This window comes from Dermacentor silvarum, chromosome 11 (assembly GCF_013339745.2).
Source record: "Dermacentor silvarum isolate Dsil-2018 chromosome 11, BIME_Dsil_1.4, whole genome shotgun sequence".
Taxonomy (NCBI): Eukaryota; Metazoa; Arthropoda; class Arachnida; order Ixodida; family Ixodidae; genus Dermacentor; species Dermacentor silvarum.
This window is the reverse complement of record NC_051164.1, coordinates 101090930-101114562: the sequence shown is the minus strand read 5'-3', so window position 1 is coordinate 101114562 and position 23633 is coordinate 101090930. Positions and strand designations below refer to the sequence as shown.

General features: G+C 48.6%; 1 pseudogene; it reads left to right on the top strand.

Moving 5' to 3' along the window:
- The first annotated feature begins 14170 nt into the window (after positions 1 to 14170).
- On the top strand, positions 14171 to 22676 carry LOC119433965 (beta-galactosidase-like; annotated as a pseudogene).
- Positions 22677 to 23633: the final 957 nt, after the last annotated feature.

Below are 23633 nucleotides of genomic sequence, written 5' to 3'. Positions count from 1 at the left end.
ATCCGTTTCACCAAAAGACAATGCTCATTACGGCGCGGCAAACTTACCCAAGAAGCACGTCCTACTGAAAACAATGCGCTACATATATAGCGTGCGGTCAGAACGCACGCTATAGCGCATTCTTTGGAATCTCATTGGCCCAGATAAACAGAACTCGATAGAGACGGGTGGGGAAGTGGCGGGTACGCGACCGCGGTGTCGCCGCCGCGCCCAAGTCGATGCTCGCTAAACCCGGCGTCGCGTGCTTACGGACGCCCACCTCCTCGCGTTCCCATTGTGCAAGCGCGATGAGCAATGGGCATTCGCATTCGAGGCTCGCGACTACCGTTCGCGCGTCGCGAGGCGCGGCCACTCCATTTCAGCCACTTCACTGAATACGACGAAGCGAATTACGACCCTATGCATTCTTCCTAAACTATTGTTCTTCTTGTTTTGAGACGCAAATCTTCCAAACACTTCGGAATCGCGAGGACTTCATGATCGCACGCGATGGGCCATGCCGGGCCAAGGTTGACGCAACGGGAAAACCGGGCTCAGGGAACAAAGCAAGACTAAACTGGAAAGAAAGAAAGAAAGAAAGAGAGAGAGAGAAAGAAAGAAAGAAAGAAAGAAAGAAAGAAAGAAAGAAAGAAAGAAAGAAAGAAAGAAAGACGCTCTCGTTAGCAGCCACGCAATAGAGTAGAACCGCAACTGTTCTGCACCTTCTGTCGAATGTACTACGCCGCCAAGACTGCTGGCTTGCATTCATTAAAGACGCCGGTGAAATGTGGCACGCTTGGACCGTGCTCGGCATATGCCTCATTGAAATGCCGGGGCATAGAGTCAATCGATCATATACGGCGGCGCTCTGCAGAGACGGGATCGGCTTGGCTTGGCTGGCTGACTGGCTACTTACCATTTCCCGCAAGTTCGTTCCTTCGATCCACTCAGGTATTCGTTATACGCGCGAAAGCTCTCTCGAAGCACGCGTAGCAAACGGCAGTAGCCGCCGCAGACAATAGACGAGACGTTCCTATAGCGCGGTTCATTTCGTGCTCGCTGGCCCGACTTGTTTTCCGCTGGGACGCTGAATCAGTTTTTAAAGACGTCCGGTTGGGTGTAACCCAGTTAACTTTATAACCTCCGCAGGCGTAACGAACGCTTGCGTTAAAATCAAGGAAAGATAAATTGATGATCACATGGTCGGTGATAAGCATCGAACCCTCAAGTGCGTGGATTTGGTGCTTTTATTGTTTATTTCTTTTTCTCGTTTACCGTTACATCACTCGGGTTCGAACGAAGCGTGACCACTGCGAAACGAGCGGCCCCATTCTGGCGAGGCAATCAGTTAACGGTGTTTTTTAACTGTCCAAACCTTTGTGGTTCACGGACGCGTCTCACCGAGAGCGAGGAAGGGAAGTCTCGAGTTCACGGACTTCGAGACTGATCGAGCTCTGTTGGTGCATAATACATCTTAACAGATCAGATGATGCATAAAGGAAAGCTGGAAACAAGAACAGACACAATGATAAGATCGCTTTTATATTTGCTTTCTTTTTTTTCTTACCCATTACTTGTCGGAACTCTTAGCCGTTGTGCAAGGCCACTGTATAGAAAACGACGGCGCATAAAATTTTCTTCAAATCCTGGCCGCGGCGAGTGCATTTCGATGGGTGCGAAATGCAAAAACGTCCGAGTCCCGTGGATTGGGGGCACGTTAAAGATCCCCCTGGTGGTCAAAATTAATCAGGAGTCTCTCACTACTGCTTGCCTCATAATCAAATCGTGGTTTTGGCACGTAAAACCCCAGAATTCAATTCAATTCAATAGCAGCGAGATTCGACGTACCAACCACAGCGCAGTGATTCCAACGTACGTACTATACAACAAGGTGATGAAGGTGCTGCGGTTCCTACCGAATCCGGTTTGGTTCTGCCCGTCTTTTCATGAGGCATCAAGGCAAAATTGCGCATTACTACAAGGACCGCGCTGCAGATTTCAGTGATAAACGCGTCCCTCAGCGACCTCGGTAGGCCTTGAAGAGAAAGCGGAACTTTTATTCAGCATGAAAACAGCGTTAAATCACATGATATAACGCGCGTGACCTTGTATGAGTGCGCCACAGTGCCACGTACGGTACGATGAGAGACGCGTTCCGTAAATTCCTTCGCCATCTGCTAGAAGATGCGCGCCTTCACTATTTACAGCGAAGCTGTATATGGCTAGGCGAAACCAAAATCCGTCCGCCCGATGTGCGCAGAAATGTGCGCCGATCCAGGTGGTCATGCAGAAAGGGTCCAAGCGCAATGGCACATACCCCTGTGGACTTCGGGTGGTGGGCTCCGGGACCTGTAACGCGCCCTTGAACTACCCTTGTCACAAGTAAAAGAGAAAGAGAGGCGCGCCATTGGCTGCGCCGTCAGTGAAGTCGTTCTCTCCGTCATAGCCGAGTGCACGTGCAGCAGTTTCTCTCTGACTTCAACACGAGTAGGCCACACATCGTACGAACTCCCGAACAGCATGCAGCTTACGAAGAACGGCGCCGACAGCAGCACCGTGAGATAACTCGTGTTCGCCGTGCCGATGCTGCAGTCCGGACACAACAACAGGCCCGGGTGGCTGAGCGCAAGCAGCAAGTACGTACCGAGGATCCGGCAGCCTATACCAAGCCGTCGGTTAATGAATCATCGGGACTAACCCAGTGATAAAAACGGGGCCGCACGTTTTAGCTTCGCTGGTTAACCAACTGTACGGAGTGCTTGGGCGGTGATACTTTTTTTTTTTTGTGATTGTTGCTATGTGCGACGCGGCTGACGCGAGGGAAATTTGTAACGGCGTTCTATTCTTCATTTTAGGCACGCGTCCATGGTCTATTGAAAACGCACACACAAACACACACACACACACACACACACACACACAAAATCGCCTCTATTCTACCTTGTGAAAGTGAATGTACAGCAAATCTGTGGAAAACCGCTACTGAAACGGCTGAGGAGGTATTCTTTATAAATACGAAATCATTATATGACCCATGAAGCGACAAATCCGGCGTTAGCATTCGATGGTACCAAAATCCATGTGACCAAGTAGTGACGTCATCTCTGACATGTGACGAAACGTGATTACGTCAAAATCTCAAACGTCGCGTGATGACGCCATCACGTCAAACGTTACTTTACGTGATAACGGCATCGTCACGTCACGATATCGCCTGACGACGTCATGTGATGATGTCATCACGTCAAACGTGACGTCACACGATGACATCTTCGCCAAGTGATGATGTCACCTGATGACGTCATGTGATGCCTCTTGGAGAAGCAGCACACTTTGCACTGTCTCCGGAATCGGCCCACATTTTTGGGTGAGCAAAGGTCGCCCACGCCAGACACGAAAAACCCCCACCAACTAGAGGCTAACAGGTTCACTGTAAAACAAGTCCCGGGCCTAAGTTAGAGCATCGGGATTATGTGCTGGGTGAGCCTGGCTCAAAACCAACCATTGGAATTGTATTCACACAGACACGCACTCACGCACACATACAAAGAACACAGACACATATGAGCCCATGCCAAAATCACACAATTGTCCAGATAGAAGCATACAAACAGCGAAGTTGGTGGAAGAGCCAAAGAAAGCTATTTCTTTAAACGACACTTTAGCAGGACGTTGTAGAATTAAAAACTGTAAAGAAAATGCAATGCGAACAAATGTGCTTACTTTCATCCTACGCAATGAAGACAAGGGAATGTTTTATACAACACTGCGCGCCATTTAGTGCATTGAGGCTAACTTGCGGTGCGCATCGGTGATAAACGCGTCTATAACTGCCGCATCTTTAAAACGCATCTTTAACTGACGCACTCGCATACGCTTGCCAAGGATTGCACTGTGTACTCGATGCAGACTGGCGGCACCTTAACTGATGATGATGATGCTTTTTTGGCATACCCCTTTGAAACGGGGCGGTGACAAATAGTCACCTATAGCCTGCTCGAGCTAATCAAGTAGTTTAGTCGGGAATTTAGTCTACATCTCCTTAATCTTTTTTATCTTCCTTAAAACTTCTAGAGCTACCTTGTACGGTTACCTATGCTTGTAAGGGATCCGGCCCTACCAGTCCCTTCGCCCACCAATACTCTAAACGTCTCTTGCTTACGTAGACTGCATGCTGCCCAGTTAATGCCTCCATCTACTTTAAAAGGAAACCGTCCCAAGCGCCACTGAGCGGCCACGAAGGACATCGCCGCTGCAGCACGCATTCCAAATTACCGTGAACATCATCACTCCAACGTAGGACCCGAAGTCGCCTGAGCGGATCACAAGTCACGGACTTCCTCACAACGCACTTTATACGCCCTAACGCCTAAACAGAACTGCGTAGGAGCCAGCCACGCCAACCATCTCCGCAGGCCGGCCGGCCGGCCGGCAGGCCAACAAGCCGTGAAAACGATATTGCGCGCTCCAGAACGCTGTGATCCAAGCCGTGATGTTCGTTCGGACGCGTTGTGCGAGCGACGTTAACAGGGTGCGTGTTTTCTGCGTGTCGGACAGAGCACACATGCGCCGCCTGGCGGGCGAAACGCTTCGCACTCGGTCGCTTTGAGCGCAGCGTTCTGGCAGACTCGGCGAGGCTCGAGCGCTTGCGTCGGGAGGGTGGCCCGCCAGACAAATCCGGGGGAAACGGAACTGCTAATTATGTCCGTACTCTAAAACGCATTACGGCGCAGAAATTCGCACCAGGCGCCCTCGTCTACAACTGCTCGGCGGGGCAGGAGGCGGCCAGGCGAGCAGACGAGTAGGGCCGCTAGCAGACGACCGACGCAGACAGAAATGGCGGAATAACTACCGGACGCGGCGGAAAAGGCGAAAGGGAAGGGGGGGGGGGGGGGCTTGAGGGGGCGTCTACTGCTCAGCTTGCATTGACATGCACGTTCCCTCCTTTCCGACTCCACCTCCCTCTCTCTTGCGGTAGTACGTGGGCGATGGTGGTGAGATGGAAGTACAAATGGGTCGTCGTCGTCGACATGACTGGAGCGCTCGCCGAGAGAGACTGTTAGGCCTAACAGAAGCGGGAGGCATTTCAGATTTCAGAATGCGTGTGGCGTCACGCGCCCGCCCGCGCTGGCCTCGTCTGCCATCTCCGACGAGCAATCAGGGAACCGGAGTGATGAAAACTGCATTAACGACAGACAACTCCCGTTCACCTCCTCGGACCGTACGCGAGGATGTTTGAAAACGGCTAGTACTGAATTCGGATGCGCTCGGATGGCAGCAACTAGCGAAACGTCAGGCGGAGATGCACTGGTCAAAGCCCTCATATCAGCAGAAGGCACATTCTGCGAACGAAGAAATGATGCGCACGGATTAGCGCGCCAATTAAACCTCTATATAGTTAAAGGGACAGTACATAAAAATTATTTTGAGGCCGATTATTACATTAGCCTTCTACAATAAAAATAAAAGCCACTCTTGCTGTGACAGAGAAGACGCGCGCAAAAAAAAATAAAAAAAATAAAGCAAAATATGCGGGTGCAGACGCCCCCACCTTAAGGTTCCCCGCACCAGCTTGCAGTGACGTCATGAATTTTGATGGTATCAGCTCGGGCCTAGTTAGTTTCTATGGGTAAAGATGGACTACATTGTATTCTAAAAGAGTCAAACATTGAATTAAGCAAGTTCGGAGAAGTACTACATGAACCACGACAGCCCAAATTAAAAAAAAAAAAAAGCTTTTGAAATTTGTCACATCTACGGACATACCAGCAGCGGGCTTCCGGCGTGAAATTCAAAAAATGGAACTTTCATTTGCTATTCTAATATGCAACCTCTTACCGCAAAATGCACGCAGCTAACAATTTGAAACAATACTTGATTAGTCTAGAATGATTTAGTGTTTCTATTTAGTATCCTTTTAACTACGGCATTCAGTCCTCAACAGCGACGACAAGAGAACATCACGAATCCTCTTCATTAGGCAACTCGAGGCCTCAGTTGTGTTCCGTGCGACAGAGTTAAACAGGACTGAATCGAAACCTTCCTATTCTCTGCATAGACCCTTTTAGGAAAGCTTATTCTCGTACCCCACGCGAATAGGCTCACAAGGCCGGTATCAAAACACTCCATGTCTGATTGAAGTTCTGCATCCATATAGATTCTATACGCCCTTCAAGCTACTTACAATACATTGAGGACAGAGGTCGCACCGACTACTAACATGCTATTCTAGCAACATGATGCAGAACGGAATCGCCAACATGATACAATCTACCAATCTATGAGTTTACATATATCTCTTAACCACACGTCACACGTATAGTATATGCAGCATCTCGGATTTATGGGTATACATGTGCAGCAGCTGCGGTACTTGTCGAGGAGCAGTTGTTTGCAAGTTATGTCCGCCTGAAACTAGCAATAATGTTCCAATTGGCGCGTAACAAACAAGTATAAGCGAGAGAGCAAGCAAGCTAACCAGTCATGAAGCCAACAAGCCGGTAAGCAAGTTAGCCAATCAACCATCTAACAAGCAAGCCACTGAACCAGATGGGCCGCCAAGAAGCAAGCAAGCAAGCAAGCAAGCAAGCAAGCAGCAAGCAAGCAAGCAAGCAAGCAAGCCAGCCTCCAAGTCAAAATGCAGGTAAGCGAGTCAGCCAACAAGTAAACACAAGCAAACAAGCCAGCCAGCCAACAAGCCAGCCAACGAGCAAGCTGGTTTTCTATTATGGACACTGTATAATTCCGACATGTTGTCGAATTCCTCCAATTTGGCCTATTTAGTAGCAGCCCTGTTGACCAATTACAGCTGACAAGATGGCGACTTTGACAATATGGCCGAATGTGACCATGTTTCTTGCAATACCAAAGCAAAGCAAAGCAAAGCAAGCAATCAAGCAAGCAAGCAAGTCTCATCGAGTAAGCAACGCAACAGTAGCTATGATATAAAAGTAGAACCGGAAAGTTTTCGCGACTTGCATCAAACCAGCCACGGAAAGAGTTCATTGTTGCCCGCTGCATTTGACGGATAGCAGGCCGGAAGGACAGACAATCTCCATTAGCTCTTCCTTGGCAGTCATAACTCACTTCTATGTCAACTTCCTCCTTTTCGAGATAAATAGAAAGAAAAGCGTCAATCTTGCAGCGGATAGAAATCAACAGTCACAGCGAAAGAAATGGTATAGCTCGGCCGTCGGAGTGGTGTCATGGAAAACTCATCCTGATTCTTACGAACGCGTACGTTTCCCCTCTCCCCTTCTTCCTCTTCAAAGAAAGCACAAAAACAGACAATGGTTTCCGTCCTGAAGCTCCAAGAGACGACCTTCTCAATACAGACCTGCGTCAGATGTTGCGTGCAGCGCAGGCGTGATAGATATTTCCGTGCAGCCTTTCATGTCATTGCGCAACTAATCCTGTCGTATACATACATCGATAGCCTCACTATGCCACTTCGTTTCTTTCAGCCGATATTACATCAATGTCTGACATCGCTGCAGCATTTGGTACGCCAAAGCAATTAGTTTAATACTAATAATCATGCAATATGAACCAAGCGCTCCCGTGAAACACCCACAACCTACACACCAAATCAACGCACCAAATCGCATCGCTCTGGCTTCTGTCATTCTGCACGGAATTATCAACGTGGAGTGTATGCAAGTAGTAGAGAAAATAAAAGAAAATACGCGTCAAGCAGTCATGCGTGCTTCCAAGAGCTCGCGCAATCGCGCAAAAAAAATATAATAATAGAAAGAAAGATTTTCTCGCATTTCTTGCACATCTTCGCTGACTCGACAAGATGCCGCCAGGCTCACGTCATAAGAGGACTAGTATACTGCGCTCCGTTATCTTCACCCCGGCGGCTTTTCATTCGCACTTCTCCGGCCTTATTGCTTTTTCATACGCCTGCAACGGGTAGAACCCACCGCATCATTACGGTTTCTTTGCTTCCGCGCGCACGTCGCTTCAGCCGTTGTCTGGTTCTCCCTTCTGGATTTCTTAAGTAGTTTCTTAAGTACCTTACGCAAAAAGGCTCGCGCCTCTCGCGAAGCTGTCGACGCAAGCCTTCCGCCGGCGTGCATTAAACCGAGCAGGCCTGACGGCGATGATGGCCTCGAGTCGAGTCTTAAGACGGGCGGCGCACGCCGGCGGTTTAGGTCGGTCGCTCGGTCGGTGGGCCGCACCGGCTCACGGAGGCTTCCGCGTACGCGTCTTGGCGGTCACGAGTCTCAAGTTACGCGAAAGAAAAAAAAAAGTTTTGTTTGAAGCAACGGAGCTTAGGGCCTGCGGATGCCAGGCAGTAAGTCAAGGTTGATTATCGAGCGAGACCCGCGTAGCTTGCTCAACTAGACGATGGCTGACGAGGCTCACGACCGTTAATGCATACATAGCCGAGCCGCTAACAACGTTTACACCCTGCTTCATGTCTCAACGCGCTCCTCCTGACGCTTATTTCGAAAAGAAACGGCCTGCAGACCCAGAGGCAAGGGAGAGAAGGGTTGTGGTTGTTAGCGTATAAGCGGCATCGACATCGTGCGCTGCTTCTGACTATCTGTTAGAGTGAACTACGGAGGAAGACAGAGAGAAAGAAAGACCTCTAACGATCCTTTGTTCAGCGTTCGGGGTTGTAAAACGGAGATGGGTATTCCTGAACACCCTACAGCAAGACAGCCTATACACTGCGGAAGAAAGAAGCACTGCTTTAATTTGCAGAGGCGTGCAGCGGATATTAGCATAGCAAGCCTTGCGGTGGAGCCACCAAAAAGTATGAAAAGAACATGACCAGATCGCCTCTGAGCTATAACGATAGCTTTCGATCGCGCGACCCCTCAAAGGTTGAATTGGTAACGAACAACGAAGAGCTCGCTCTAGGGATAATTCAAATTTGAGTCTACACGCAGGGCATGCAGGGCGTTGTAAGAAGCATACACATATAAGGCGCACACGATCACTCTTGGTGCAAGAAACGGGCATGAATGCACCGCACAAAAGAGCGAGCCGGTGCCAGAGGGCGTTGCGGATGAGGTTTAGCGAGAGGCTTCGAGATACCGTATGCACTCGTGCAAGCTAGGGCCGCATTCTTCTATTTCGTGATCTTTACGAGGGGTGGCGCCTATACGGGGGCAGGTCATTTCGGTCCAATATTTTTCTGGCCGCGCTTAATACACATGACACTTCTGTACCGAGAGAGAAAACTTCCTGTTTTCATAACGTTTATTTGTTCACGTATGCACACGAAACAAATATAATTCCGGTCTAGTCCTCAGCACTGACGTTGTCAACACTGCCCAGACTCAGTTCAGCCACCCACTCGTGGATACAGTCGTCCTGCGAGAAATCCACGGCGTTAGATATTCCTGTGGCAATCAAAACGTTCGCAACAACGTCCCAAGACATTGCACGCTACGCGCAGTACCTTCGCACATTGAATTCTTTTTTTTTAACCCTTAACTTGTAGGCTGCCAAGTTGGACGTCCGAGTCTTACAGGAGTGCGGCTGTTAATCGAGTGTATACGGTATCCTCCGTCCTCTTTCAGGGTATCTGTGAACCCCTCTTCGCAAACCCCCCTGACTTGGGCCTCTGGGGCCCTTTCTATTTGCCGGTGTGTCAACTGGGCCCCTAGGGCTGTTCGTTAGGCGCCAGAGGGCAGCCGTGTTCTCCATCTCCCCGCATGCCCATCCGTGCAGCCCGCAACTTTCCTAGCGCAATTAAAAGAACGGTGTATATCTGACAGTGTAATGGGAAACGCCGGGGTTCAGACGCGGTGTCGCCGTTTTTTTTTTCGATTTTCTCTTCCTCTCTCTCGCTCTGCTCTGGCCCCCATCAGCGGAGCCGGTGAAACTCGTGATCCGTTACAAGAATTCATTTCACACACTCAATAAAAAGTCTACAACCGTTCTTTGTATTTTGTTTCTGAGAAGTCTATAGATTATTTACAGACGGCCTGAGAAATTACTCCAAGAGGTGTGGCTTCTCGGATACTTTTTATTATGTAGTTGTTTGCAAGTCAGGCCCCATGCAACTGGCAATAATGCTAAGAAACCAACATGAGCGAGTAAGCGAGTAAGCCGTGAAAGCCAGCCAAGCCAAGCCAATTAGCAAGAATGCAACCTTGCAAGATTCGTTGGTGGATGTTTCTAGACTGTACAAACAAGACACACCCCTGTTCACAGACTTCTCTTCAGAAAATAATGTAGAGCCTTTGTGTAGCCGGCAAAATTTATAAGGGAAAAAAGCCTACAAGGTCCGCAATACACTGTGCGACTGAAAAAATCATTTCAAAAAGCGTGGTTAGCAACCTGAAAGTTTCACTTTGGCAGCTGCTCCTATGAAGGTACGCTTCCAAGTGTTTCTGTGATGACTTTCTCCAAGTGATGATTGTGATGATGATGATGATGATGATATTTTCTTATGTGGGAGAACAATTTCGCTATGCAAGTATCATCTGTTCGCTAGCTCAAGGAGGCCGTGAACTTGTGGCTTGAACGATCGGCTCAAGCACTCCCTTAGAAACATTTTCTTCGACTGTCGATAAAAAGCCTGTATACATTTGTCAATAAATTTACAGACCCTCATTAAACATTTTAAAACAAGTTAATCGAGTCTATGATTTTACGGATTTACTATTGTACACTACTCTATGATACGAGTATGTCTATACCGGCGAATGTCTGTAGACTGTGAACTTATGGCTTCACACATTTTGTAGACTACTGTCTATAAAATGTTGACAGATAAGTGTTTACAGATTATTTCTATAGGCCAGTTTATAAGCTCACAACCTCACCCTTTTCGTATTATAGTCTACAGACTTTCTATAGACAATTACTATAGACCTGTCTATAGACAGTTTTTAAACTTGTGACCTTCCACTCTTTATCAACTATTGTCGAGATAAATTTTTGTGCTGTTTGTATATGAACACTCGCTTATACGGGTTAATTTATATTCAGTCTGCAATAAAATTGCTATAAATTTGACTCGCCTTTATAGAAACGTTCATATTAATTATTTCAATTCTGGATGTACCTTCATTATTATTTTCCTTCTGTATTACATTGTGCAAACCTGAAATATAGCATGATGAGTGAAGGAACGAACGAATGAACGAACGCGATCGTACGCTACCTACAACGCATAGCTGCCGCTGGAAGTAGAACAAGTCACTGCAAAAACCAGCCACGGTAAGCCCTAAACCTCCGTTAACGGTGGCACCGGGACTGTGCCTCGCTCAGCCTTCACTATATCATTTTTTGGGTCCTTCGAGAATAATGGGAACCACGCGCAAAATGTAGCAGTTGCTTCCACGTGTGCCGTTCTTCGTTTAGGTAAAACATTAGGCAAATCCAAATACGCACACAGAACCACGGGCGCTGAAAGCAAATAAAGAAAAAGAAAGGAACCCTACTTTTGCTCTGGCCAACGACCCTACTGTTTAGCCGGCACTACTCTGTTATTAATGACGTACAATACCTTTTGTGCCACGTTCACAGCAGTTCATACAGCAAAACGAGAAGCGAACAAGAAAGAAAGGTCTCCTAGCGAGCGGAAATGAGCGCTACGTATACAACGCACGGATGATACATTGTCGATAAGCAATAGGGAAGGCGCAACAGCCGCATGGCCGAAGAAATATGTCCGGCCGCGCTTACATGCAAAGCCTCAGGTGCATCCAGTCGTTCTACACACAGACAACAAAGAGAAAAAAAATCGTACCAAGGCGCTAAGCTTGGCCAGTATCCTAAGGTCTGCGTGTAAACGGCACCGGACAAGACGGCAGATGTCCTCGGGGGATTCAACAAGCTCCTGAGGGAAACGCGAGAGGCAGGCAACAACAAGCGCCCTCTGGTGCCCGGCGAACGCACGAATAAACGGGCTGTGAGCGCAGACGTTAGCCGTATATCACCCAGCAAGCCGCGATCCATTATAGCAGAGCCCCTCCGCGTCAGCCATGACTCGATGCGCACGAGAACCTGGGAGAGCGCGGCTCGCTCGATAGTCGGCCGTGCTGATCGGTCGCTTGGCTACAGGTAGACAAAACGCACCGCATCTCGTCACTCGGTGACGTCAGCCGGTGGCATGCCGTCAGCCGGTGGCAGTCAATGTGAATTGAATTGAGCATAGGAGGAGGTGAATGAGACAAATCGTTTATCCGTGCGATTACTTTAACGATCAATATAGACAGTTTTGGCGGGCACCGTGTTGGGGCCTGCTCCAACTGTCTATATAAAGTGGCAATGCTTGTTGGCCCTTGAGGCAGTTTCGCCCCAAGGGCCAAGCACTGCCGGTGATTCAGGGTGTAAGTGAATCAGGGTGTAAATCAGTTTATTACTCACAACCTTACGCCCAAAAGGGTGCAAAACTAGCTGTAAGCTAATTCACTTTAAGTGTATTTTAACTGTATATGACTATGAAATCACTTTCGAAATCATATACAGTAATTTCGATCACGATCGAGCCCAATCCGGATCGAATTTCTCGGTCACGATTGGCGCCTCTGTGCGCAAGCTGTGGGATGGAGCTAATCGCGGTCGAGAATTTCGATCCGGATCAGGCTCCATCGCGATAGAAAGTGGCTGTGTGACACCGGTATAAGTCTACCCTGGCGTGACGAGGCGTGACTGGCATTGAACGAGTAATGAGACAGAAGGAAAACAGCGAGCGTTTGTAGCTCGAAGCGTACTCTTCGTTGCGTTCAGACAACGGCATGAACACAGCTGAACAGCTAGCACTTGTCAGCACGCCGCTCGCGCCAGCAGTGCGAAGCACCAACGCTGCAGAGCTGACTGAGCAGAGCGTGCGTCCAGTCGTCTTCGTCGTTCTTGCATCCAATTAAACGCACTGCGCAGGCCGCACGTGCGCCACCGATACCGTGACAGCACGGCGGCGGCGGCACCGATAGCGCGAGCGCGCCTCGTGTGTCCACTAGAGCACTGCACGGGCCGATTTTTTCAGCCCGGGCCCGGCCCGGGCCCGTTCTTACGTTGGGCGGCCCGCCCGAGCCCGATCAAAACTTAAATGGCGAGACCCGGGCCCGGCCCGGGCCCGGAAATAATCTACGTTAACCGCCCGGCCCGGCCCGCCACCCCTCTACCTTAGGCCCGAGCCCGACCCGAGCCCGACTCGAAACCGGCCCGAACCCGGCCCGAGACCGAAAAATAATGTTTCTTGGAGTTGAGACGCCCGAGAATAACTCGCTGCACGTTAGATGCACACCACCAGAAAGCCCGAGCCCGGCCCGGGCCCGCATCAAAAAACCCGAGCCCGGCCCGGGCCCGAGTCAAAAAGCACACACCGTGCCCGAGCCCGTGCAGTGCTCTAGTGTCCACGTCCCTGCTCTCGCGCAACAAAAACACATGCAGCTGCATATATGCGTCGCCGAAGTCAAAGTACACATTCGGGTGCCCATCGCACACATGTTAATGTGTACAGAAAAAAGTGGCGCTTAAACGACGATTAAAGTCGACATGGCTGGAACTAGAGAGAATAGTTGCTGGAAAGACATGGTGGCCAGTGACGGACTTAATCCTAAGCTGTCCGGTCCGACTACCCTTGTTTCACTGGTTAACTCGCTTAATACTGTAAATTACATTTACAACGAAATCACTCAGACAGGAAATATACTTCGTAATGAGCGTTTTTTCGTTAAAAGCGGAGAAGGTATAACAGAAACCATAGAAATACAGGGAAACTGCATTACAACGGCCGCGGAACCCTTAAAACATATCGAAACAAAGCCGCACCCGGTCGTGGCGAGATTACAGCAGAGAAATTCTGCTGAAGTCCGTGAGCAGCTGGCCATCACCTGAAATAATGGCAGTAAAAAGTACACTCGCAACTTACAACTGCGACAGTATTACGTGGCCAGGTAGAATTGCGAACTGCTAGGACAACTCAAGGTCATCGGTCATCCTGAACGAGACGAAACATTGAATGGACACGATAGAGGAAAACACACACGCACGCACACACGCACGCACGCACACACACACCACACACACACACACACACACACACACACACACACACACACACACACACACGGGCGCGCGCGCGCACGCACGCACGCACGCACGCACGCACAAAGCGACGTATCAGGTCTTTCGAAGAACTCCGTAATCGATATCAGCGGGGAGATAACTATGTGACGCAGGAACACGGCGCATTCTCAAACCTTTTGTTCTCAGCAATCTTCTGGGCTCTCACTGCCAGCATTAACCGAAAGCGGTGAAACACGAGAATGAATAGAAGCGTCGCGATGCCCGCGTCGCACGTGTTAATCATCGTGGCGGCAATCACGTGTTGTCTGCTGGCGACGCGTGCCCGCGGAGAGCAGGTCAAGTTCAACCGCTCGTTCACAGTAGACTACGACAACGACCGCTTCCTCAAAGACGGCGAACCGTTCCGATTCGTTTCCGGTTCCATTCACTACTTCCGAATCCCCAAGCCTTACTGGCAAGATCGCCTGCTCAAGATGAAGATGGCCGGCCTCAACGCGATCCAGACGTACGTCGAATGGAGCGGCCACGAATCGGAACCAGGCCAGTACAACTTCGAAGGTAACTACGACCTGCTGACCTTCCTGGAAACGGCGAAGGACCTCGGCCTGTACGTCATCCTGAGGCCCGGTCCTTACATCTGCGGCGAGCGAGACAACGGCGGGCTTCCGTACTGGCTGCTCAGGATCAACCCCAGGATGAAGTACAGGTCCTCGGACGAGACGTACATCGACGCGGTGGACCGCTGGTTCGACCTGCTCCTGCCCAAGGTGGCGCGGTACTTGTACAAGAACGGAGGCCCCATCATCACCGTCCAGGTGAGGCAAACTGTTTCAGACTTGGCCCATATCGATAAAACCAGAGATTCTATAGCTTCCGCCGCTGTCACCGATGCGCTTATTTGTTCTCTATGCACATCACAGCAGAATGCACAAACGTTGCCAACTATTCTCAAACCGTGGAACCCGCGATCGCAGATGACGCCGGGTTGTGTAGTTTGGGCACTCAATGACATCTCGAAAACTCCAGCGGCCTGGAGAGTTTTATTTCCTATCATTGACGCCTTAAAGGGTTTTTGAATCGAAGGTAGCACCCCACTTGACCCCAATGTCACGCTTTCGTTATTTTGAGCTGTGATGTGAACCTGCTCTGTTTACGGGGGAAGTTCACATTATCTGTGCGCATAGATGCCAAGGGTGGCCCCAGTTTGGCAGGGATTACCTCGCTCAGTACTCCATATTTGTTCAGGAATCAACTCGCTTCGTTTGCCAAGGCCTCCAAGTGTTATTTTCTAAAGACTGCTATAAACGGCTTAGTTGGGGCTGTGTAGTGTGTTTGTTGTTTACAATGGATGAATTGTGTACGGACTGTATTAAATTGCGTTTAAAATAAAAATAAATGTCTTACGCATTTCGCATTCATTTGTTTGTATTACATTGTCTCTTTCTTGTTTTGCTAGTATACGTAGATTGTATTTCGAATATATTCCGCCCGACATGCCCAGTTTATTGCGCTGTTCCTTTGTGCATTACACCACCAGAGGCCTTTAAGACCAGATAGCGATGGTGATTACGACTGTTTATGATGATGAAGCGGATAAAGTGTTTCGCGCCCTCGGATATATACTCAATGAACGGCATACATGATGGTCTGCACCTTCAGGAAATTACAAGTGTTTGTTCAACATCGGCCCAGAACTCCAGTCAAGGCTAACACAATGTCTACCACGGCATCTGGAGACCCTCTGTCTCCAGCTTAGAATAGAGAGATAGAGAGAAAGCAAAGAGAGGAAAGGCAGGGAGGTCAACCAGACGAACGTCCGGTTTGCTACCCTACACAAGGAGTAAGGGAAAGGGGAATAAAAAATGGAAAAGAGGAAGAGAGTGAGCATTGTCTGTGCAGCGAAGCACCATGACTCCAAAGTCAAGTCCCATAGCTGGTGATGTGCGTTGAAGACATCTGACATGAACCAAGGGCCAGTGGTCGTTGCGTGAATAGGAGGCTGCGGGTGAGCCATGGGGCTTACTTAGAATAAACGTTGCATAAACGAACCGTCTACTTTTTGGAAATGGCCACACTACAAGTCTATGTGGCGATAACTGCGGCGCCGTGGAATCTCTAGAGCACATCTTGCTTGTGTGTCCAACTTACAGGGGGACGAGCGACACCGATATAAAATGAACATAGAAAACCTCGACCAAGGCCCCTTGACATTGACAAGGATGCTGGGTCCTTGCCCTTGACCATCAAAACAGATAGAAGCCTCGGACTTCTTGTTTTTATATATTGAGTCAATAGGGTTGCTGTCTAAACAATGACCCACGCACCTCGGCTTATCAAGGAGGAGGAGGAATAAACTTTATCTACAGAAATAAGCCGACGGTGAAATCGTTCGAGGTGGGCGGCATCCCCAGTCCAGGAAGCCGTGGGCCTGAGCCGATAGCTTGGCCCTGCTCACCAGGCGATGCTTGTTCGATGCTTCAGGCCTCGGGCTTGTTCGGCTCATCAAGATTGTGACTTTATTTTCGTTTGCATTAACCGTTGGGTTTTACCAAGATTATCTATCTTCATGGCATCCTACACTTATTCTACTGCCGATAACATCACAAAACCTGCATTTTGTTTTTGTTTTCACCTTTTGTCTTCAGGCCACCTTCTTCTAGGGCCTTTCGTTTAATTTGTCCCATTCCCTGCAGAGTAGCATACAAGCGAAAATACGCTGGCTAAGCACTCTGCTCTTTCAATAAAGAGCTTCCTCTCTCTCTCTCTGGGGGGGATTAGGTGGAGAACGAGTACGGCCTCTACGACGTGTGCGACAAGGTATACATGCGACACCTGGTGGACAAGTTGCAGCAGCACCTGGGCAAGGACGTGGTGCTCTTTCGCACGGACACGCCGTGGGACAAGGCGTACGAGTGCGACCACGTGGACGACACTCTGGTCACGACCGACTTCGGCCCCACCAAGTCCACGGTGCAACACGCCTACGAAGCGGTCAAGAGGGCCCAGCCACACGGGCCGTTCGTCGTTACGGAGTACTACTGCGGCCGACAGGTACGGTATAATATACAACACAATGAGAGATAACTGAAGCCCCCCCCCCCCCCCCCCTCCCCGCCTCCCCTCTAGCTAATCCCGCCATCTGAATAGCGAAAAACGATGGCTGTTCGAACGCGTAATTTCGGATTCGAATCGAATACGCATATTCAACAAAAACGACCTTCGTACTAGAATGAATTCGTCCCACTCAGTTGTTGTCTATGTTGTTGCTAATTATTTCTAATGGGGAAGGTCCAGTCTACTTGGGAGTGGACTGTAGACAGAAAGTTCTGAAAAAGTAGCTTGAGGACACCTGGCGCCCAGGAAACAGGCACAAACATACATGGCATGCATCATACAGGGGCGGTACAAAGGCACTATCTATGTCAGCATGCAATGAAAAAAAGAAAAAGAAAACATTAACCAATAAAGGACCCAAGATACAAAAAGAATCATTGGGAACAAAAGATGTATGAAGAAAGAGCACACGAGAAAAAAAGTGAACTAATAGAACATTAGCAAAGCAGTATTTTTGGATAGTACTATTAAAGTATAGCTTAAAGAAAGCGAGAGACAAAGTACAGACGACAAATCGAATACCGATTATTTCCAATTGCTAAACAAAGTGAAATACATAAACTGCGTGTAGACCATACAGAAGAAAAAAAGTTTACATAACACATATATTGCTGTTAAGCACTCGATGTCAGGTCAGTGGAAATGCCTGTAAATGAAAAAAAAGAAAAAAAAAAACCGTAAACTGATCGTATACCTACTGCACCACAACGACAGTTATGAAACAAAGGAACAGTCCGTCACAACGTGAATGTAGTTAAGTGCTGTTTTTGTTGAAGGATATAAGTGCAATACCATAGCATTGCACACTGGTTTAAAAGACTCGCAAAACGGTGAGAGTGGCCAAACAAATTTTGTTTACCTGAATCGAGACATCAAATTCGTACGCTGCCTAAGGCAAGCGAGTGTTCGTGCAGGAGCCGGCGCGTCTGTGCGACAGCTCCGGTTTGCTGACAGCAGAATAATACGCAAGAGTCACCACTTCCATTGGTATTTCTTTCTGTAGGCTTCAGCAACTGTTGTTATACGTTAGGGTAACCGAACAGAAAATATTCGGTAACTTCGAATAGTGAATTCTCGAACCAAATAGCAAAGAACATTCGATTCATACCCGAAATGCGAAATTTTCGCACATCCATACGAAAAACTCGAGTGCGCTGGATAGCCAAATACGACATCCTTTTTTTTTTTTTTTGTATCACCTGTGCCAAATCGTGATGTTTGCCGCTGCGTATCTTGGAGCTTCATTTTCGTTTGATCCAGCGACGTTGTGATGGTGCTGACCTCGGCGATTTCATTCTTTCTTTCTTCTTTTATGATAGAAATACAAACGAAGGGCGAAAGCATCTTTGAAACACCATTTGAAATAATATAGTCGAAACAAGAAACAATTCCAAATGCGAATACATGGTCACGTAGCCTTTAACCCAATACATCAAGAAAAATTAAAACAAGTTGTTCGCCTTTATTCTTAGCCATAGAGAGCACATGTGTACAAAGAAAACAATAAATTTGAGTAAATACCTAATAAGTATTGCAATTATTTGTTAGTAATTTTGGCCCTTGCACCACAAAACACTACCACATCATCATTATCGGTAATTGATTTTCAAACTCTCCAGCACTGAAACACAGCCCGAGCGTATAAAAATGCTACTATAACCTATGCGTTAAGTTTTCGTGCTTGAAACATAATCTGGAGCTATAAAACTTTGGGTAGCGTAACTGATACGTGGAGCATTGCAGAGTTCAGGATACGGGTGCACGAGTTCAGCATTTATAAACGCATGCCCACATCTCGAGGCTCATTGGTCCAGAACGCGTCCTCTCTCTTTTCTGCCGGACAGGACGTCTGGTCGTTCATACACGACAAGGTGGACAAACGGCGCGTCGTCGACACCTTCGAGCAGATCATGTCGCAGTATAACGGCTCCGGTCAACTTCTACATGTTCCACGGCGGCACAAACTACGGCTTCGGCAACGGCAACCGCCCGCCCCCGCAGCTAACGAGCTACGACCACGGCTCGCCGCTCTCGGAGGCCGGCGACCCCACGGACCTGTACTACATGATCCGGAACGCGACGGCCAAGTTCCTTCCGCTTCCGCCTGGCCCGGTTCCGGTTCCGGCTCGCAAGTTGAACATCGGAAGTGTATCGTTGACGCGTAGTTCGTCGCTGACGGAGGTGATGGACTGGTTTCGGAACCGGGGCTACCTCAAGACGGTGCGCGCCGAGCATCCGCTGACGTTCGAAGAGCTGAGCCAGGCCTACGGCTACGTCGTCTACCGCACGCGGGTGTCGTTTAGGCCCAAGAGTCCGTCCATACTGACGGTTGCCGGAATTAAGGACCGGGGCTACGTGATGACGAGAGTGACCCGAAGCGTTCTCAGCTGGGACGAGAAAGTGTTCAGCGTGTCCGTGGTGACGGCGGCGGGAGAAACGCTCACGATCCTCGTGGAGAACCAGGGTCGGCCAGAATTACGGAGAAGGAAACCACGACCCCAAGGTGAGCGTCAACGGGTCACTTTTTCGCCGTTGAACAATCAGTTCACTTCTATGCACATGGCGATGATTGTTCAAATTCAAAGACGTCAGCTTGAAGGAGTTTAATACGGGTGCAGGTGAGAGTGCCTTGCAATATGGACCGACAATTTCGCTCAGCAGTATGTGAAGAATTTATGTGATTATATGTGAAGAACGAACATCTTTTGAACAATATATAGGCCCTTCCAGGTTTGCATGACTAGGTGTAATTTTTACTGGTTAACTGGCTGCTGGGGCTCGGCGTCCCAAAGCAACGTTGGGGCTATGAGTGACGCTGTAGCGGAGGATTGAAGCAGTCTTGGCCAAGCTGCAATTCTGGTAGCAGCCCTATTTTTCTATCACGTACACTGTTAAAAAGCCAACGAGGGTTTACTTTCCAGTTGTCTGTCGTTAAGTTCGTGTACTACGTCATGCATGCTTTTGAAAAGACGCCACAACGGCCATGGGTAGCGCTGGCCAATACTCCCGGGGCTAATCTTTTACAGATGTAAAAACACGCCCACAAGAGCCCTAGGAAGTGCATGGGAGTGCACGTAGTACCTGTTTGGGAACAGGTTTGGGAACAGGTACTACGTTTCGACGACACATCATGTATCAGTCAAGGCGTTGAGCAAAATGTGAGCGAAACTGCATAGGCGCACTGAAAGTCCCTAAGTGTGGACGACAGGTGTACGCATGTGTCAGGCGTTTTCTCCGCACTGATAAGCTCACGCGCTTTATTGTATTGCTCGACTACACAGCATATATTGTCCCGAAAGCTTATCAGATAACTTGAACCGACGCCGTACCGGCTACAAAAGGACGAACGAGAGTGATTGATGGTCGGGGACACGCAATGCGTAAGGTGTTGATGCGAAAGCTTTACACGGAAGCCTTCCCTCGAGTCCCCTTTATCCAGAGAAATAGGAAACGTAGAAAAATTCACTCGGCAACGCTGAATGATTCCGAGTGAAATTTATTTATATTAAATAGAAATTCATAAGGTCTGGCGTCTGTTGCGAGCAGATCTTTCGCGTGCAAGAGCGTCAGCCTTCTCAGTACTTTCAATTTCAACACGTGATGAGGTCCACTGAAATATCGCTGTGAATACCTTGCTCCTAAGGTTCTTGAGCGCCAGAGATTGCCTCATAAATGTCTTCCAAGGCACGCCACGATATAATTGTAGTAGTGGGATCTGAGTCCGTGAGAATAACGACATCTTGGACAGAGTAGACCCTTGGGCAAAGAGTTGGGCAAAGTCTGGTGACACAGCCTCGCTAAAAATGTATGAGATGCTCGGGCGGAACAATTGCCGGCTAAGTATGGCAGGACAGCCTCGCAAGCTGCCCCCCCCCCCCCCCCCCCCCCCCCCGCCCACCACCACCACGTTTATGTAGTGTTTAGATGCGCAGTGTGAAGTGTTTGTTGTTCGAGAAAAGTGCGACGAACTAGCAAATTCGGAAAATGATTGGTGAGCTAAATTTAGAACTCACAAAACAGGAACGACACTATTTCAAATTGCCGTTTCGGAAACACCATGCCTCAAGAGTCTATTGTAGACAATATTATTGCATTGCATGTTGCACTAATGAAACAAACAACGCATGAGCAGGGGTCTCCCGAAAATCAAGTAAATAATGCTGCGACTACAGCGAATATGGCGGAGAAAGAGCTTACTTTAGTCCACTTGAAGAGCTTTAAGATATGCAGCTTACAGAACTATAATAACCGCTTTTCAGTGCAGAGGTTGCACACTTAATTGTTTCAATGTCTCGAAATTTCCCAATTTGAGACAGATAGTGTAGATAGATATATGTGACGTGTTGATTCAAAACTACCTCGAAAAGGTACCACGCTCCACCAATTTCTTTAAAAAAAAGTGTTATGAAGGGTTCAACAGTTGCCAAAAGACGACATTTCTGCATTTCGCATCGGTTCAATTATGTGCATTGGAGTTGGTCGCTAGATAAAGCTCTTTCGATGTAGAGAAATAATGTTTACTGATATCATGAAGAAAGCTGACCGTAATGTTTGAGATCCTTCATGTATAAATACAATATTACTGTAGCTGCACTCATGCATTATTACACTACAAAAAAAAAATGAAAAGAAGAGAAGCGCAATCGGGAAACATATCGAAAGGCTCGCAAACTATATTTAGTCCTAACTCAAGGAATTGAATGTTGTGGATATTGCATTAAAAAAAACGAAAAACAAGAAAACGAGGACACCTAAGCATTTCTTATGGAGTTACGAATGCGAAAGCATTAATGTGCAATTGAACGCCGCTGAGCAGTCCTTCGAGTTCGAAGTGCAGGAGTGCAATGAAACCAAGCCAGTAAAACGAGTTCCTATAAAATAACAAATTCCCTCATTATTATTATTTCTTTTCCCGACTTGGCAGGGCATCACATCAGAGGTGACACTGGGACATGTCGTACTGACCAACTGGACAATGGAAGGCGTGCCACTCGTTCAAGAGGAAGATCTGGATCGTCTTGGCTCATTTCTTTCAACGCATGGCCACGCACTAGAAAATGGCACGCACACTCAGCCACCGTGGTTTTTCTACGGCACCTTCGCATTACCGCAAGGGCAGGAGCCATTGGACACCTTCTTCGATCCCACCGGCTGGGGAAAGGGCGTGCTTATAGTTAACGGCTTCAACCTCGGTCGTTACTGGCCGTCGATCGGGCCACAAGTGACCCTGTACGTACCAGGTTCGCTCCTGCGACCTTATCCGCAAGAAAACACGTTTATCATATTCGAGACGGAGCTAGTTCCGTCAGAGCTACCCGTGGTGAAATTTGTGGACACGCCTAACATTGACGGGCCTATTCCAAGCACAACAACAGGAGGAAACCACGGTTGAAGCCTTCCAGTAAGACTAAGCCAACCGGAAAACAGGCCGTTTCCACAAGCGTGATGTGCACTACTGTAACGTTATTTACACCCGGCTTTAATGTGAAAAAAGCGTGTAGATCTGTATACTACTCACACGTTCACACCAAAAAGGGTTTAAGGACGTGAGTTATAGGCAGATTTAGACCCATTTTTTAACGTGTAAGGATGTAAATTATTTTACTATGTGGGATCTTACAACCGCTCTATGCGTTTACCTGCAGGGAACTGATGGTTCCACGAGACTGTTGCCAAGCTGTGACGTTCAGTATTACTGAGGATAGGATAGGAATAAACTTTATTTGTACAGCGGTTAAGGCTGTTGGTGCCCGGGGCTAGGCTGCCAGGGGTCCATCGCCGGAGAAAAAAAAATGTGGTTGATCCCTCTTATATAGGAATCGGTATAGAACACGAAAGTGAAACGTGTCTTCACAGAAGTAGTGTAATGTTTATTGCACATTGATATATAATGTCTATTGGTGTTTTGTGGCTAAAGCGCCCTTAGGCGTTGATGCACCCACGCTGACGCCTGGTGGCACGTCTCCTCCATCACGACTACCAACGTCGATGACCATGAGCAACCGTCGTGCATATGGAAGCTGCACTACGCTGCACACGCTAGCACAACGCGAAAGACGAAGCACGTAACTGACACACTAATACAACGCGCAAGACAAAGCACGTAACTGAATCGTCACCGAGTCAAATCAGCGCGTACAGCGCGTCGTAATTGCAGCCTCCGCGATCAACTTCAGAAACATTTTCAGAGCTAATTGCGGAGGCCACGCTCCGCTGTGCTGAGTACGGTGAACGCCACCTAGGTGGCGTTGGTAGTGCTTCTTGATGCCAGCGTCCCTTCGAATGCTGGCATCGAGGCGTCGTAGTGCTGAGACCACCGAAGCGTTCACTGTCGGTGCACGTTAAGGCCGGAATACATGAAGCGAATAACCGGCGTCCGAGCGAAGAACTTCGTCGGGCGGCGAACGTCCGACGGCCGGCGTCAAGAAATTTGCCGTCCGCAGCCGATCTGCCTGTCCAAACATTTTCGTCGGGTGAACGCCGCCGCCGGAAGCGTCTAGCGCGCAGCGGTGGACGACAGCCAATCAGGAGGCACTAGT